Genomic DNA, 15,234 nt, shown 5'->3' on the forward strand with positions numbered 1-15,234 from the left:
GTTACTATTGACAGATATGAGTTTAGTGTTACCATGATATCTATTCAGTCCTTGTTTTTGTGGATTGTTCCACTGAACTTCTTCTTAAAGGGGAATTTTAAGAGTCCCCCTTAAAATTTCTTGCAGAGCTGGTTTGGAGGTTACATATTCTTTCAGTTGCTGTCTGTCTTGGAAGCTCTTTATCTCTCCTTCCATTTTGAATGAGAGCCTTGCTGGATAAAGTATTCTTGGTTGCATGTTCTTCTCATTTAGGACCCTGAATATATCCTGCCAGCCCTTTCTCGCCTGCCAGGTCTCTGTGGAGAGGTCTGTTCTTACCCTAATACTCTTCCCCATAAAAGTCAGGGATTTCTTGTCTCTTACTGCTTTAAGGATCTTCTCTTTATCTTTGGAATTTGCAAGCTTACTATTAAATGTCGAGCTGTTGAACAGTTTTTATTGATTTTAGGGGGGATCTCTCTATTTCCTGGATCTGAATGCCTGTTTCCCTTCCCAGATTCAGAAAGTTTTCAGCTATGATTTGTTCAAATACATATTCTGGCCCTCTGGCCCTTTTGGCGCCCTCGGGAACCCCAATTAAACGTAGGTTTTTCTTCCTCAGGCTGTCGTTTATTTCCCTTAATCTATCTTCATGGTCTTTTAATTGTTTGTCTCTTTTTTGCTCAGTTTCCCTCTTTGCCACCAACTTGTCTTCTATGTCACTCACTCGTTCTTCCATCTCGTTAACCCTCATCGTTAGGACTCTACTAGTTTGGATTGCATCTCATTCAATTGATTTTTAATTTCTGCCTGATTAGATCTAAATTCTGCAGTCATGAAGTCTCTTGAGTCCTTTATGTTTTTTTCTAGAGCCACCAGTAGCTGTATAATAGTGCTTCTGAATTGGCTTTCTGACATTGAATTGTAATCCAGATTTTGTAACTCTGTGGGGAGAGAGGACTGTTTCTGATTCTTTCTTTTGAGGTGAGGTTTTCCTTCTAGTCATTTTGCTCAGTGCAGAGTGGCCAAAAATAAGTTGTATTGGGAAAAGGAGAAAAAGAGAAGAGAGAAAGAAGGAAAGAAAAGAGAAAAAGAAAAAAGGAAGAAAAAAAAGGGAAGAAAAAGAGAAAGAAAAAGAAAGAAAGGGGAAAAAAAGGGTGGTGGAAGCAAACAGAAATCAAAAAGCAAAAAAAAAAAAAAAAAAAAAAAAAAAACAATACAGGGGAGTATCTTCTGTTTCTGTATACTTTAAGTCCCTTGCCTTCCCCTGGAACTTGTCCGTCTAGCTGGTCTTCTGGGGGAGGGGCCTGTTGTGATGATTTTCAGGTGTTAGCACTTGGGGGAGCTGTTCAGCCCCCTGCCTGGTGCAGGGCTCAGTGGGGGTTGTTTCCCCGTGAGGCCCCAGGAGGAACAGCCACAGTGGCTACGGCAGCTCAGGAAACCTGGATTCAGCTCCCACAGTATCTACAGAGCTCTCGGTGCAGCGGCCTGGATGCTCGGGCGCGGGGCCGCTGATCTGCTCAGCTCGGGGCAGGAGCATCCTTGCTGTCCTGGACCCTCCGGCCTCTGCCTGTCCCGGGAGGAGGCCGGAACCCGGGCTGTGTCCCCGGCGCCCTGTGCTCCTAGGTTGCGCTGTTGGATTCGCGCTCCCGGCGGGCAGCCCCCCTCCGCGGAGCCGCCACTGGAGCCCCTCTGAGCTGCTCCCAGGGCCCCGCAGCCCCCTCCGCAGAGCCGCCGCCCGAGCCCCTCGGAGCTACTCCTGGGTCCCGCCGTGCGCGCTGCAGCCCTTAGGGAGCTCGGCGCACTCTCCCGGGGCGCAGGTGCCTGTTAGTGTCCCAGGGAGCCCCAGGGCATCCCCGCCCTCCTAGGTCCTGCTCTAACTCCCTGCGGGCACCTTTCCCCCCCCGGGAAGGTCGGTGCAGCTCCTGCTTCTCCAGGACGGGGCTCCCCTGTCCTGGGGACACTCGCCCCGGCCTCAGCCCGGCTCCTCGCGGGGCCCCTCCCCCTTGGAGGCCTTTTGTTTCTTTATTTCTTTTTCCCCGTCTTCCTACCTTGATAGAAGCACGAACTCTTCTCACTGTAGCATTCCAGCTGTTCTCTCTTTAAATCTCAGGCCGAATTTGTAGATTTTCAGGATGATTTGAAGGTTATCTAGGTAATTTGGTGGGGACAGGTGATTTGGGGACCCTACTCTTCCGCCATCATGCCCCTCCTCCCTCATTGTGGTTTTGACTCGCATTTCCCCAATGATTGGTGGTGATGTTGCACATTTTTTTTTTAATTAATTTTTATTGGTGTTCAATTTACCAACATACAGAAAAACACCCAGTGCTCATCCCGTCAAGTGTCCACCTCAGTGCCCGTCACCCATTCCCCTCCAACACCCGCCCTCCTCCCCCCTTCCACCACCCCTAGTTCGTTTCCCCGAGTTAGGAGTCTTTATGTTCTGTCTCCCTTCCTGATATTTCCCAACATTTCTTCTCCCTTCCTTTATATTCCCTTTCACTATTATTTATATTCCCCAAATGAATGAGAACATACACTGCTTGTCCTTCTCCGATTGACTTATTTCACTCAGCATAATACCCTCCAGTTCCATCCACGTTGAAGCAAATGGTGGGTATTTGTCGTTTCTAATCGCTGAGTAATATTCCATTGTATACATAAACCACATCTTCTTTATCCATTCATCTTTCGATGGACACCGAGGCTCCTTCCACAGTTTGGCTATTGTGGCCACTGCTGATAGAAACATCGGGGTGCAGGTGTCCCGACGTTTCGTTGCATCTGAATCTTTGGGGTAAATCCCCAACAGTGCAATTGCTGGGTCGTAGGGCAGGTCTATTTTTAACTCTTTGAGGAACCTCCACACAGTTTTCCAGAGTGGCTGCACCAGTTCACATTCCCACCAACAGTGTAAGAGGGTTCCCTTTTCTCCACATCCTCTCCAACATTTGTTGTTTCCTGCCTTGTTAATTTTCCCCATTCTCACTGGTGTGAGGTGGTATCTCATTGTGGTTTTGATTTGTATTTCCCTGATGGCAAGTGATGCAGAGCATTTTCTCATGTGCATGTTGGCCATGTCCATGTCTTCCTCTGTGAGATTTCTCTTCATGTCTTTTGCCCATTTCATGATTGGATTGTTTGTTTCTTTGGTGTTGAGTTTAATAAGTTCTTTATAGATTTTGGAAACTAGCCCTTTATCTGATATGTCGTTTGCAAATATCCTCTCCCATTCTGTAGGTTGTCTTTTAGTTTTTTTGACTGTATCCTTTGCTGTGCAAAAGCTTCTTATCTTGATGAAGTCCCAATAGTTCATTTTTGCTTTTGTTTCTTTTGCCTTTGTGGATGTATCTTGCAAGAAGTTACTGTGGCCGAGTTCAAAAAGGGTGTTGCCTGTGTTCTCCTCTAGGATTTTGATGGACTCTTGTCTCACATTTAGATCTCTCATCCATTTTGAGTTTATCTTTGTGTATGGTGAAAGAGAGTGGTCCAGTTTCATTCTTCTGCATGTGGATGTCCAATTTTCCCAACACCATTTATTGAAGAGACTGTCTTTCTTCCAATGGATAGTCTTTCCTCCTTTATCGAATATTAGATGACCATACATTTCAGGGTCCACTTCTGGGTTCTCTATTCTGTTCCATTGATCTATGTGTCTATTTTTGTGCCAGTACCACACTGTCTTGATGACCACAGCTTTGTAGTACAACCTGAAATCTGGCATTGTGATGCCCCCAGCTATGGTTTTCTTTTTTAAAATTCCCCTGGCTATTCGGGGTCTTTTCTGATTCCACACAAATCTTAAAATAATTTGTTCTAACTCTCTGAAGAAAGTCCATGGTATTTTGATAGGGATTGCATTAAACGTGTAAATTGCCCTGGGTAACATTGACATTTTCACAATATTAATTCTGCCAATCCATGAGCATGGAATATTTTTCCATCTCTTTGTGTCTTCCTCAATTTCTTTCAGAAGTGTTCTATAGTTTTTAGGGTATAGATCCTTCACCTCCTTGGTAAGGTTTATTCCTAGGTATCTTATGCTTTTGGGTGCAATTGTAAATGGGATTGACTCCTTAATTTCTCTTTCTTCAGTCTCATTGTTAGTGTATAGAAATGCCATTGATTTCTGGGCATTGATTTTGTATCCTGCCACGCTACCAAATTGCTGTATGAGTTCTAGCAATCTTGGGGTGGAGGCTTTTGGGTTTTCTATGTAGAGTATCATGTCATCGGCGAAGAGGGAGAGTTTGACTTCTTCTTTGCCAATTTGAATGCCTTTAATGTCTTTTTGTTGTCTGATTGCTGAGGCGAGGACTTCCAGAACTATGTTGAACAGCAGTGGTGAGAGTGGACATCCCTGTCTTGTTCCTGATCTTAGGGGAAAGGCTCCCAGTGCTTCCCCATTGAGAATGATATTTGCTGTGGGCTTTTCGTAAATGGCTTTTAAGATGTCGAGGAAAGTTCCCTCTATCCCAACACTCTGAAGTGTTTTGATCAGGAATGGATGCTGTATTTTGTCAAATGCTTTCTCTGCATCCAATGAGAGGATCATATGGTTCTTGGTTTTTCTCTTGCTGATATGATGAATCACATTGATGGTTTTACGAGTGTTGAACCAGCCTTGTGTCCCAGGGATAAATCCTACTTGGTCATGGTGAATAGTTTTCTTAATGTGTTGTTGGATCCTATTGGCTAGTATCTTGTTGAGAATTTTTGCATCCATGTTCATCAGGGATATTGGTCTGTAATTCTCCTTTTTGGTGGGGTCTTTGTCTGGTTTCGGAATTAAGGTGATGCTGGCCTCATAGAACGAATTTGGCAGTACTCCATCTCTTTCTATCTTTCCAAACAGCTTTAGTAGAATAGGTATGATTTCTTCTTTAAACGTTTGATAGAATTCCCCTGGGAAGCCATCTGGCCCTGGAGTCTTGTGTCTCGGGAGGTTTTTGATGACTGCTTCAATTTCCTCCCTGGTTATTGGCCTGTTCAGGTTTTCTATTTCTTCCTGCTCCAGTTTTGGTAGTTTGTGGCTTTCCAGGAATGCATCCATTTCTTCTAGATTTCCTAATTTATTGGCATACAGCTGTTCATAATATGTTTTTAGAATCGTTTGTATTTCCTTGGTGTTGGTAGTGATCTCTCCTTTCTCATTCATGATTTTATTAATTTGAGTCTTCTCTCTCTTCTTTTTAATAAGGTTCGCTAATGGTTTATCTATCTTATTAATTCTTTCAAAGAACCAACTCCTGGTTCTGTTGATCTGTTCCACAGTTCTTTTGGTCTCGATATCATTTAGTTCTGCTCGAATTTTAATTAACTGTCTTCTTCTGCTGGGGGTGGGGTCCATTTGTTGCTTTTTCTCTAGTTCCTTTATGTGTAAGGTGAGCTTTTGAATTTGAGTTCTTTCCAGTTTTTGAATGGATGCTTGTATTGCGATGTATTTCCCCCTCAGGACTGCTTTTGCTGCGTCCCAAAGATTTTGAACGGTTGTATCTTCATTCTCATTAGTTTCCATGAATCTTCTCAATTCTTCCTTAATTTCCTGGTTGACCTTTTCATCTTTTAGCAGGATGGTCCTTAACCTCCATGTGTTTGTGGTCCTTCCAAACTTCTTGTTGTGATTAAGTTCTAATTTCAAGGCATTATGGTCTGAGAATATACAGGGGACTATCCCGATCTTTTGGTATCGGTTCAGACCCGATTTGTGACCCAGTATGTGGTCTATTCTGGAGAAAGTTCCATGTGCACTTGAGAAGAATGTGTATTCAGTTGAGTTTGGATGTAAAGTTCTGTAGATATCTGTGAAATCCATCTGGTCCAGTGTATCATTTAAAGCTCTCGTTTCTTTGGATATGTTGTGCTTAGAAGACCTATCTAGTATAGAAAGAGCTAGATTGAAATCACCAAGTATAAGTGTATTATTATCAAAGTATTTCTTCAGTTTGGTTATTAATTGGTTTAAATATTTGGCAGCTCCCACATTTGGGGCATATATATTGAGAATTGTTAAGTCTTCTTGTTGGATAGATCCTTTGAGTATGAGATAGTGTCCCTCTTCATCTCTCACTATAGTCTTCAGGGTAAATTTTAATTTATCTGATATAAGGATGGCTACCCCTGCTTTCTTTTGAGGACCATTTGAATGGTAAATGGTTCTCCAACCTTTTATTTTCAGGTTGTAGGTGTCCTTCTGTCTAAAATGAGTCTCTTGTAGACAGCAAATAGATGGGTCCTGCTTTTTAATCCAGTCTGAAACCCTGCGCCTTTTGATGGGGTCATTAAGCCCATTCACGTTCAGAGTTACTATTGATAGATATGAGTTTAGTGTCATCATATCTATTCAGTCCTTGTTTTTGTGGATTGTTCCACTGAACTTCTTCTTAAAGGGGAGTTTTAAGAGTCCCCCTTAAAATTTCTTGCAGAGCTGGTTTGGAGGTTACATATTCTTTCAGTTCCTGCCTGTCTTGGAAGCTCTTTATCTCTCCTTCCATTTTGAATGAAAGCCTTGCTGGATAGAGTATTCTTGGTTGCATGTTCTTCTCATTTAGGACCCTGAATATATCCTGCCAGCCCTTTCTGGCCTGCCAGGTCTCTGTGGAGAGGTCTGCAGTTACCCTAATATTCCTCCCCATAAAAGTCAGGGACTTTTTTTCTCTTGCTGCTTTAAGGATCTTCTCCTTATCTTTGGAATTTGCAAGCTTCACTATTAAATGTCGAGGTGTTGATCGGGTTTTGTTGATTTTAGGGGGGGATCTCTCTATTTCCTGGATCTGAATGCCTCTTTCCCTTCCCAGATTCGGAAAGTTTTCAGCTAGGATTTGTTCAAATACATATTCTGGCCCTCTGGCCCTTTCGGCGCCCTCGGGAACCCCAATTAAACGTAGGTTTTTCTTCCTCAGGCTGTCATTTATTTCCCTTAATCTATCCTCATGGTCTTTTAATTGCCTGTCTCTTTTTTCCTCAGTTTCCCTCTTTGCCATCAGCTTGTCTTCTATGTCACTCACTCGTTCTTCCACCTCGTCAAGCCTCGTCGTTAGGACTTCTAGCTTGGATTGTATCTCATTTAATTGATTTTTAATTTCTGCCTGATTGGATCTAAATTCTGCAGTCATGAAGTCTCTTGAGTCCTTTATGGTTTTTTCTAGAGCCACCAGTAGCTGTATAATAGTGCTTCTGAATTGGCTTTCTGACATTGAATTGTAATCCATATTTTGTAACTCTGTGGGAGAGTGGGCTGTTTCTGATTCTTTTTTTTGAGGTGAGGTTTTCCTTCTAGTCATTTTGCTCAGTGCAGAGTGGCCAAAAACAAGTTGTATTGGGAAAAGGAGAAAAAGAGAGAGAAGGAAAGAAAAGAGAAAAAGAAAAAAGAGAAAGAAGAAAAAAAAGGGGGGGGGAAGAGAAGAAAAAGAAAGAAAGGAGAAAAAAGAAAAAAAAGGGGGGGTGGGGGACGCAATCAGAAATCAAGAAGAAAGAGAGAAAAGAAAAAAAAAAAAAGCACAAAACAAAACAAAACAAAAAACAAAACAAAACAAAAAAAACACGGGGGAGTATCTTCCGATTCTGTGTTCTTTAAGTCCCTTGACTTCCCTTGGAACTTGTCCCTCTAGCTGGTCTTCTGGGGGAGGGGCCTGCTGTGTTGATTCTCAGGTGTTAGCACTTGGGGGAGCTGCTCTGCCCCTGCCTGGTGCAGGGCTCAGTGGGGGTTGTTCACCCCGTGAGGCCCCGGGAGGAAGCCACAGTGGCGGGGGCAGCTCTGGGACCCTGGGGTCAGCTCCCGCAGTAGCTCCGGGTCTCTCCGGCTGCAGGGCCTGGGGGCTCCCGGGCGGGGCCGCTGATCTGCTCAGTTCCGGGCAGGAGCGTCCTCGCTGTCCTGGGCCCTCCCGGCCTCTGCCTGTCCCGGGGGAGGCCGGATCCTGGGCTGTGTCCCGGCGCCCTGTGCTCCGGGGCCTGAGCTGTTGGATTCGCGCTCCCGCCCCGCAGCCCCCTCCGCGGAGCCGCCGCCCGAGCCCCTCCGAGCTGCTCCGGGTCCCGCCGAGCGCTGCAGCCCTTAGGGAGCTCGGCGCACTCTCGGGGGCGCAGTTCCTCTGTTACTGTCCCAGGGAGCCCGAGGGCATCCCCGCCTTTCTGGGGATCCTGCTCCAATTCCCCGGGAGGCCTTTCCGCGGGGAAGGTCGGTGCAGCTCCTGCTCCTCCGGGACGGGGCTCTCCTGTCCTGGGGACACTCGCCCCGGCCTCAGCCCGGCTCCTCGCGGGGCCCCTCCCCCTTTTGTTTCTTTATTTCTTTTTCCCCGTCTTCCTACCTTGATAGAAGCGCGGACTCTTCTCACTGTAGCATTCCAGCTGGTCTCTCTTTAAATCTCAGGCTGAATTCGTAGATTTTCAGGATGATTTGAATGTTTTCTAGGTAATTTGTTGAGGACAGGTGACTTGGAGACCCTACTCTGCCGCCATCTTGCCCCTCTTCTGTTGCACATTTTTTTCATGTACCATTTGGCCATTTGGATGTCTTCTTTGGAATTTTAAAATTATATTATTTTTTATTTTAAGTTATAAGAGTTCTTTATATATTTTGGATATTAAGTCCTTATCTGATATATGGTTTGAAATTTTTTTCTCCCATTCTGTAAATTGTCTTTTAATTTTGGTCTTTATTTATTTATATTTTTGCTTTGCAAAAGTTTTTGTTTGATGTAGTCCCATTTGTTGATTTTGGTGGCATATGGAAAAAATCATTGCCACCACCAGTGTCAAGGAGATTCTTCTCTATATTTTCTTCCAAGAGTTTTATAGTACCAGGTCTTATATTTGAAACTGAACCATTTCTAGTTAAATTTTGTGAATGGTATAAGAGAGAGGTCAATTCCATTGCTCTCCATGTGTTTGTTCAGTTCTCCCAACACCGTTTGTTGAAGAGACTTTTTCCCATTGGGGATTCCTAGCTGCCTTGTTGAGTATTAGTTGACCACTTAAGCAGGGGTTCAATTCTGGGCTCTCTACTCTGTTCCATTGTCTGTCCGTTTTGGTGCCAGTACCAAACTGGTATTTTTACTGTAGCTTTGTAGTATAGTTTGAAATCAAGAAGTGTGATATCTTCTGATATCTTCAGCTTCTCTCTTGTTTCCTCAGGATTGCTTTGGCTACTCCACATCCTTTGTGGTTCATGCAAATTTTAGGATATATATTTCTTCTATTTCTTTCAGGAATGCCATTGGTATTTTCATGGAAATTGCATTGAATCTATAGATGGTGTTGGGTGGTATGGACATTTTAACAATATTAATTTTTTCCAATCAAAGAATACAGAATGTCTTTCCATTTGTTTGTCATTCTCAAATTCTTCCAGCTAAATCTTGTAGTTTTTATTGTACAGATCTTCCATTTCCTTTGTTAAATTTATTTATAAATATTTTGTTTTTGATGTTGTTATAAATGGCATAGTTTTAAGTTTTTTCATATGTTTCATCCTTAGCGTATAGAGTAGCAATTTATTTTTTATGTTAATTTTATATCCTACAACTTGAAATCTGAGTGTTAAACCTGGTTGGACTGGCCCCAGATTCTGTGATCTTAATTACTGTGCTTTCTGTCCCTCAGTACAGGAAAACAGCAGCAACAGCAGCAATAATAGCACAAACAGAAGGGGAAATAAAGTAGAAAATACCAGATTTCATGTAGAATTAAGTATTATGCTGTAAAAGTTATTTCACTCATGTGTGTGTATGTATTGGATCATAATGTGAAATTCTATTTCTTAAAATTGGTCATGGTGAAGAAATTTGAAAGATCCTTATTGGACTAGAACATATTCTCTCTGATATGAATTTACAAATATCTGGTTCAGCCCATTGCAGACTGAATTTATGATTTAACTCTCAGGCAGCAATTGTGAAAATTAATAAAAGGAAACATCACTATAATGGAGTGGGTAGGCTAGAAGTGACAGTTTTCATGCTGTGACACTTGATGTCAATCGCAGGAAAAGTTGTCAATTACAGATTTGAATAGAAAAATTGTCAGCAAGAGAGAATAGTCAATTACAGGCTCCAACAGAAAACGATATATATTGCATCTCCTTTTTTTAAATATATATATATATATATATATATATATATATATATATATATATATATATATATTGCATCTCCTACAGGCAATCAACTACCCCAGCAACTCAGCGAAAGAGAAATTACCATTATGCTGAACTTTTGTTTTTCTCTATTGGACTTCTGTTTAAAACAAACACTCCCAACTTTCTCTGTCTTTTCCATAAAATAACATCCTTCTCCCTTTTTTTGTTGGACTAGACCATAGTTTTTGCTGTAGCTTACTTATCCTGAATTGCAATTCTTTGCTATTCCTGAATAAATTCATTTTTGCTGGTAAAATAACTGACTTTTATTTTTAAGGTCAACACAATGATGAACAGTAATATAATGGGACAATATTCTATCCTATACTACACTAGCAGCTATCATTTATTGAGGCAGTGTGAATGCTAAGCATTTTGATCACATTTTCATGAGATTGAGATGAGAATGATCAGTTGAGATGAGGAACTAACTACATCTGAACCCTAGGACCTACCTCTTGGTCCTAGGTGAGGATTCACCTCACCAAGCTCATGATTAGTTTCCAGAGATGATTCATTGTCTTAAAATTCTTTTGGAATTTCCTGGAAATTGACTTGACAGAAAAAAATGGCCCCACAGTAGATCATCTTAGTGAATATGTTTGAAAGGTCAGCAAAATCAAATACGCCTTTATCTACTTATTCCCTTCCTCTTCTTCATGTTCCAGAAAATGCCTACTAGACCTGGGAGAGAAGATCCTGCATATTTCATTATCTTTCAGGATTCTGGCTCCTCCCCTGCAAGTTTACTCTCTTCTCCGTACTTTTATATCATTTACACTCAGGCAGATTACTTCACCTCTGTGAGATCCAAGTTTGCTTATCTTTACAATGGAAATGATAATGATGCTTACCATTGAGTATTGTCATGACTATTTACTGAGAATGTATAATCTATGTATAGGTTCTCAGCTAATAAATGTGGATCTTTCTAGAGAAAATAAGCAATCAAGAGTATTAGTTATTGTCAAAACACAGGATCTCTGGTGCCTGACTTAGTACCCTGAGCATAAAGATGCTATGGAGTACATGGGTGACTTATTGATGCAAATTCTAGTCCTACTATTTTGCTTTCCCACCAGCAATTGAATGAGGCTCTTTTTGTTCTACAGCCTTGTCTGGATTTGGTGCTGTCAGTGTTTTGGGCTTTACCCATTTTAATAGGTGTGTAATGGTATCTTACTGTTGTTTTAATTTGTATTTCTCTAACGATTTGTGATGCTGAGTGTATTTCCATACATTTATTTGCCAGCTGTTTGTTTCCTTTGGTGAGAAATCTGTTCAGATGTTTTGCCCAATTTTTAAATTGGGTGGTTTGTCTTCTTATTGTAGAAGCTTTAGGAGTTCCTTGTGTATTTTGGATAATAGTCTCTTATCATATATATATCTTTTTGCAAATATTTTCTCCCAGTCTGTGGTTGTCTTTCATCCTCTTTACAGTGTCTTTTGCAGAGCATAACTTTTTACTTTCAATGAAGTCCAACTTATCTATTTTTTTCTTCATGGGCTATGTCGATGTTGTATCTAAAACATCATCACCTTAACCCAAAGTCATCGAGATTTTTTTCTTATGTTATTTTCTAGGAGTTCTATAGTTTTGTCTTTTACACTAAGATACATTTTGAGTTATTATTTTTTGAAAGGTATACGGTCTGTATCTAGATTCATTTTTCTGCATATGGATGTCCATGTCATTGCTTTTTAAAATTCTGTTAATATGGTATATTACATAGATTGATTCTCTATTCCTGCTTGGTCATGGTGTGTAAGCCTTTTAACATGTTGCCAGATAATAGTTTTCTACTATTTTGTTGAACGTTTTTCCATTTGTGTTCGTAAGCAACATTGGTATGTAGTTTTGTTTTGCTTTTCCTTGTGATGTCTTTGGCCATGATATCAGGCTAATATTGCCTCATAGAGTATGTCAGAAGTATTTCCTCTTTTTCTATCTTTTGGAAGGGGTTGAGAAGGATTGCTGTTAATTCTTTAAAGATTTGGTAAAATTCACTATTGAAGTCATCTGGTCTTGGGCTCATTATAAAAGTCTACATATATCTCTAGTTATATGCATATATATATAGTTATATATATATTTGTGTATATTTGTGTATATATGTGTATATACACATACACACAAATATGAATTTTGTGAATATTTCAAATATAAATTCAAATATGAATTTGTGTGTGTGTATATACACAAATAATTAAAATATATGTATGTATATATAAACTTTTTTCCTTGTCCAGATACTTTTATTTTTTATTTTTTTATTTTTTTAACTATTTTTTATTTTTTATTGATGTTCAATTTGCCAACATATAGCATAACACCCAGTGCTCATCCTGACAAGTGTTCCCCTCAGTGCCCATCACCCAGTCACCCCAACCCCCCGCCCACCTCCCCTTCCACTACTCCTTGTTCATTTCCCAGACTTAGGTGTCTCTCATGTTTTGTCACCCTCACTGATATTTTCACTCATTTTCTCTCCTTTCCCTTTATTCTCTTTCACCAATTTTTATATTCCCCAAATGAATGAGACCATATAATGTTTGTCCTTTTCTGATTGACTTATTTCACTCAGCATAATACCCTCCAGGTCCCTCCACGTCGAAGCAAATGGTGGGTATTTGTCATTTCTAATGGCTAAGTAATATTCCATAGTATACATGTGTATATATAACTTAAAAAAATTTAAGTATCTTTTGTCTGGTATTAGGATAGCTCCAGCTTACCTATGGTTGCTATTTACATAAAAATATTTTTCTGTCCTTTACTTTCAATTTGTATATTTGAATTTGATGTGTTTCTCCTTTAGACAACAGATACTTGGATGTATTTTTATTACTCCAGTATGAAAATCTCTGCCTTTTGATTGGATTGCTTATATAATGTTACTCTTGATATTGTTGGTGCATGAGTAGACACTAGGTAGACAGACACTAGTAGCTAGATCAAAGGCTGCATCTGCCTGAAATTTAGTCCTGGTAATATATGACTATGGGGAATGAGAAATGCTGGTAGAAGCCCCTCCCAGAAAGATACCATAGCCCTCCACTGGGTCCTGGACGGTAATAGAAACCCTGTGTTCTGGTCACACCGACCTTGAATGTAGTCTCTATCATGCTGAACTTGGGATGGGGGAAGCAAGTATGCTGCAGATCAAATGTTGAAGACATTTGCTATTCTTATGGATTTAGTAGATTAGTAGATTTGGTCCATCTTTGGTAGCTTTTCATGAATAAATAGTCTCTTGCTGCATGACCCTAGCACAATTGCAGATGTTTTCTATATGGTTGTTTTTAAAAGAATTTTTGCCAGTTTCACTGGGGTGTTGGTCCACAGAACTCCTAATGTTGCCATTCCTGAAGTAAAACATATTTTGGGGATTTTCTATGACTAGGATTTTTTTTTTTTGATCAGAAATTCTGTCTGTATTCTTCCCTTATGAAATTTTTAGGCACATTTAAACCCATGAGATAGTTTTGTTTTTTTGTATATTTTTATTGGAGTGTGGTTTGCCAACATATAGTATAACACCCAGTGCTCATCCCATCAAGTGCCCCCCTCAGTGCCAGTCTTGCAGTTATCCCAACCCCCCATCCACCTCCCCTTCCACTACCCCTGGTTTGTTTCCCAGAGTTAGGAATCTCTCATGTTCTGTCTCCCTCTCTGATATTTCCCACTCATTTTCTCTCCTTTCCCCTATAATCCCTTTCACTATTTTTTATATTCCCCATATGAATGAAACCATACAATGTTTCTTTTTTTAATAATAAATTTTTTTAAATTGGTGTTCAATTTGCCAACATACAGAATAACATCCAGTGCTCATCCCATCAAGTGCCCCCCTCGGTGCCCATCACCCATTCACCCCCACCCCTGCCCTCCTCCCCTTCCACCACCCCTAGTTCGTTTCCCAGAGTTAGGAGTCTTCATGTTCTGTCTCCCTTTCTGATATTTCCCACACATTTCTTCTCCCTTCCCTTCTATTCCCTTCCACTATTATTTATATTCCCCAAATGAATGAGACCATATAATGTTTGTCCTCCTCCGATTGACTTACTTCACTCAGCATAATACCCTCCAGTCCATCCACATTGAAGCAAATGGTGGGTATTTGTCATTTCTTTTCTTTTTCTTTCTTTCTTTCTTTCTTTCTTTCTTTCTTTCTTTCTTTCTTTCTTTTTCTTTCTTTTTTTTACAGATTTTATTTATTTATTCATGAGAGACAGAGACAGACAGAGAGAGAGAGAGAGAGAGGCAGAGACACAGGCAGAGGGAGAAGCAGGCTACATGCAGGGAGCCCGACATGGGACTCAGTTCCAGGTCTCCAGGATCAGGCCCCAGGCTGAAGGCGGCGCTAAACCACTGAGCCACCCAGGCTGTCCCTGTTTGTCGTTTCTAATGGCTGATTAATATTCCATTGTATATATAGACCACAGCTTCTTTATCCATTCATCTTTCGATGGACACCAAGGCTCCTTCCACAGTTTGGCTACTGTGGACATTGTTGCTATAAACATCGGGTGCAGGTGTCCCGGCATTTCACTGCATCTGTATCTTTGGGGTAAATCCCCAGCAGTGCAATTGCTGGGTCATAGGGATCTATTTTTAACTCTTTGAGGAACCTCCACACAGTTTTCCAGAGTGGCTGCACCAGTCCACATTCCCACCAACAGTGCAAGAGGGTTCCCCTCTCTCCACATCCTCTCCAACATTTGTTGTTTCCTGCTTTGTTAATTTTCCCCATTCTCACTGGTGTGAGGTGGTATCACATTGTGGTTTTGATTTGTATTTCCCTGATGGCCAGTGATGCGGAGCATTTTCTCACGTGCTTGTTGGCCATGTCTATGTCTTCCTCTGTGAGATTTCTGTTCATGTCTTTTGCCCATTTCATGATTGGATTGTTTGTTTCTTTGCTATTGAGTTTAATAAGTTCTTTATAGACCTTGGATACCAATCCTTTATCTGATAGGTCATTTGCAAATATCTTCTCCCATTCTGTAGGTTGTCTTTTAGTTTTGTTGACTGTTTCTTTTGCCGTGCAGAAGCTTTTTACCTTGGTGAAGTCCCAATAATTCATTTTGGCTTTTGTTTCTCTTGCCTTCATGGATAT

Source organism: Vulpes vulpes, chromosome 7 (genome assembly GCF_048418805.1).
Source record: "Vulpes vulpes isolate BD-2025 chromosome 7, VulVul3, whole genome shotgun sequence".
Taxonomy (NCBI): Eukaryota; Metazoa; Chordata; class Mammalia; order Carnivora; family Canidae; genus Vulpes; species Vulpes vulpes.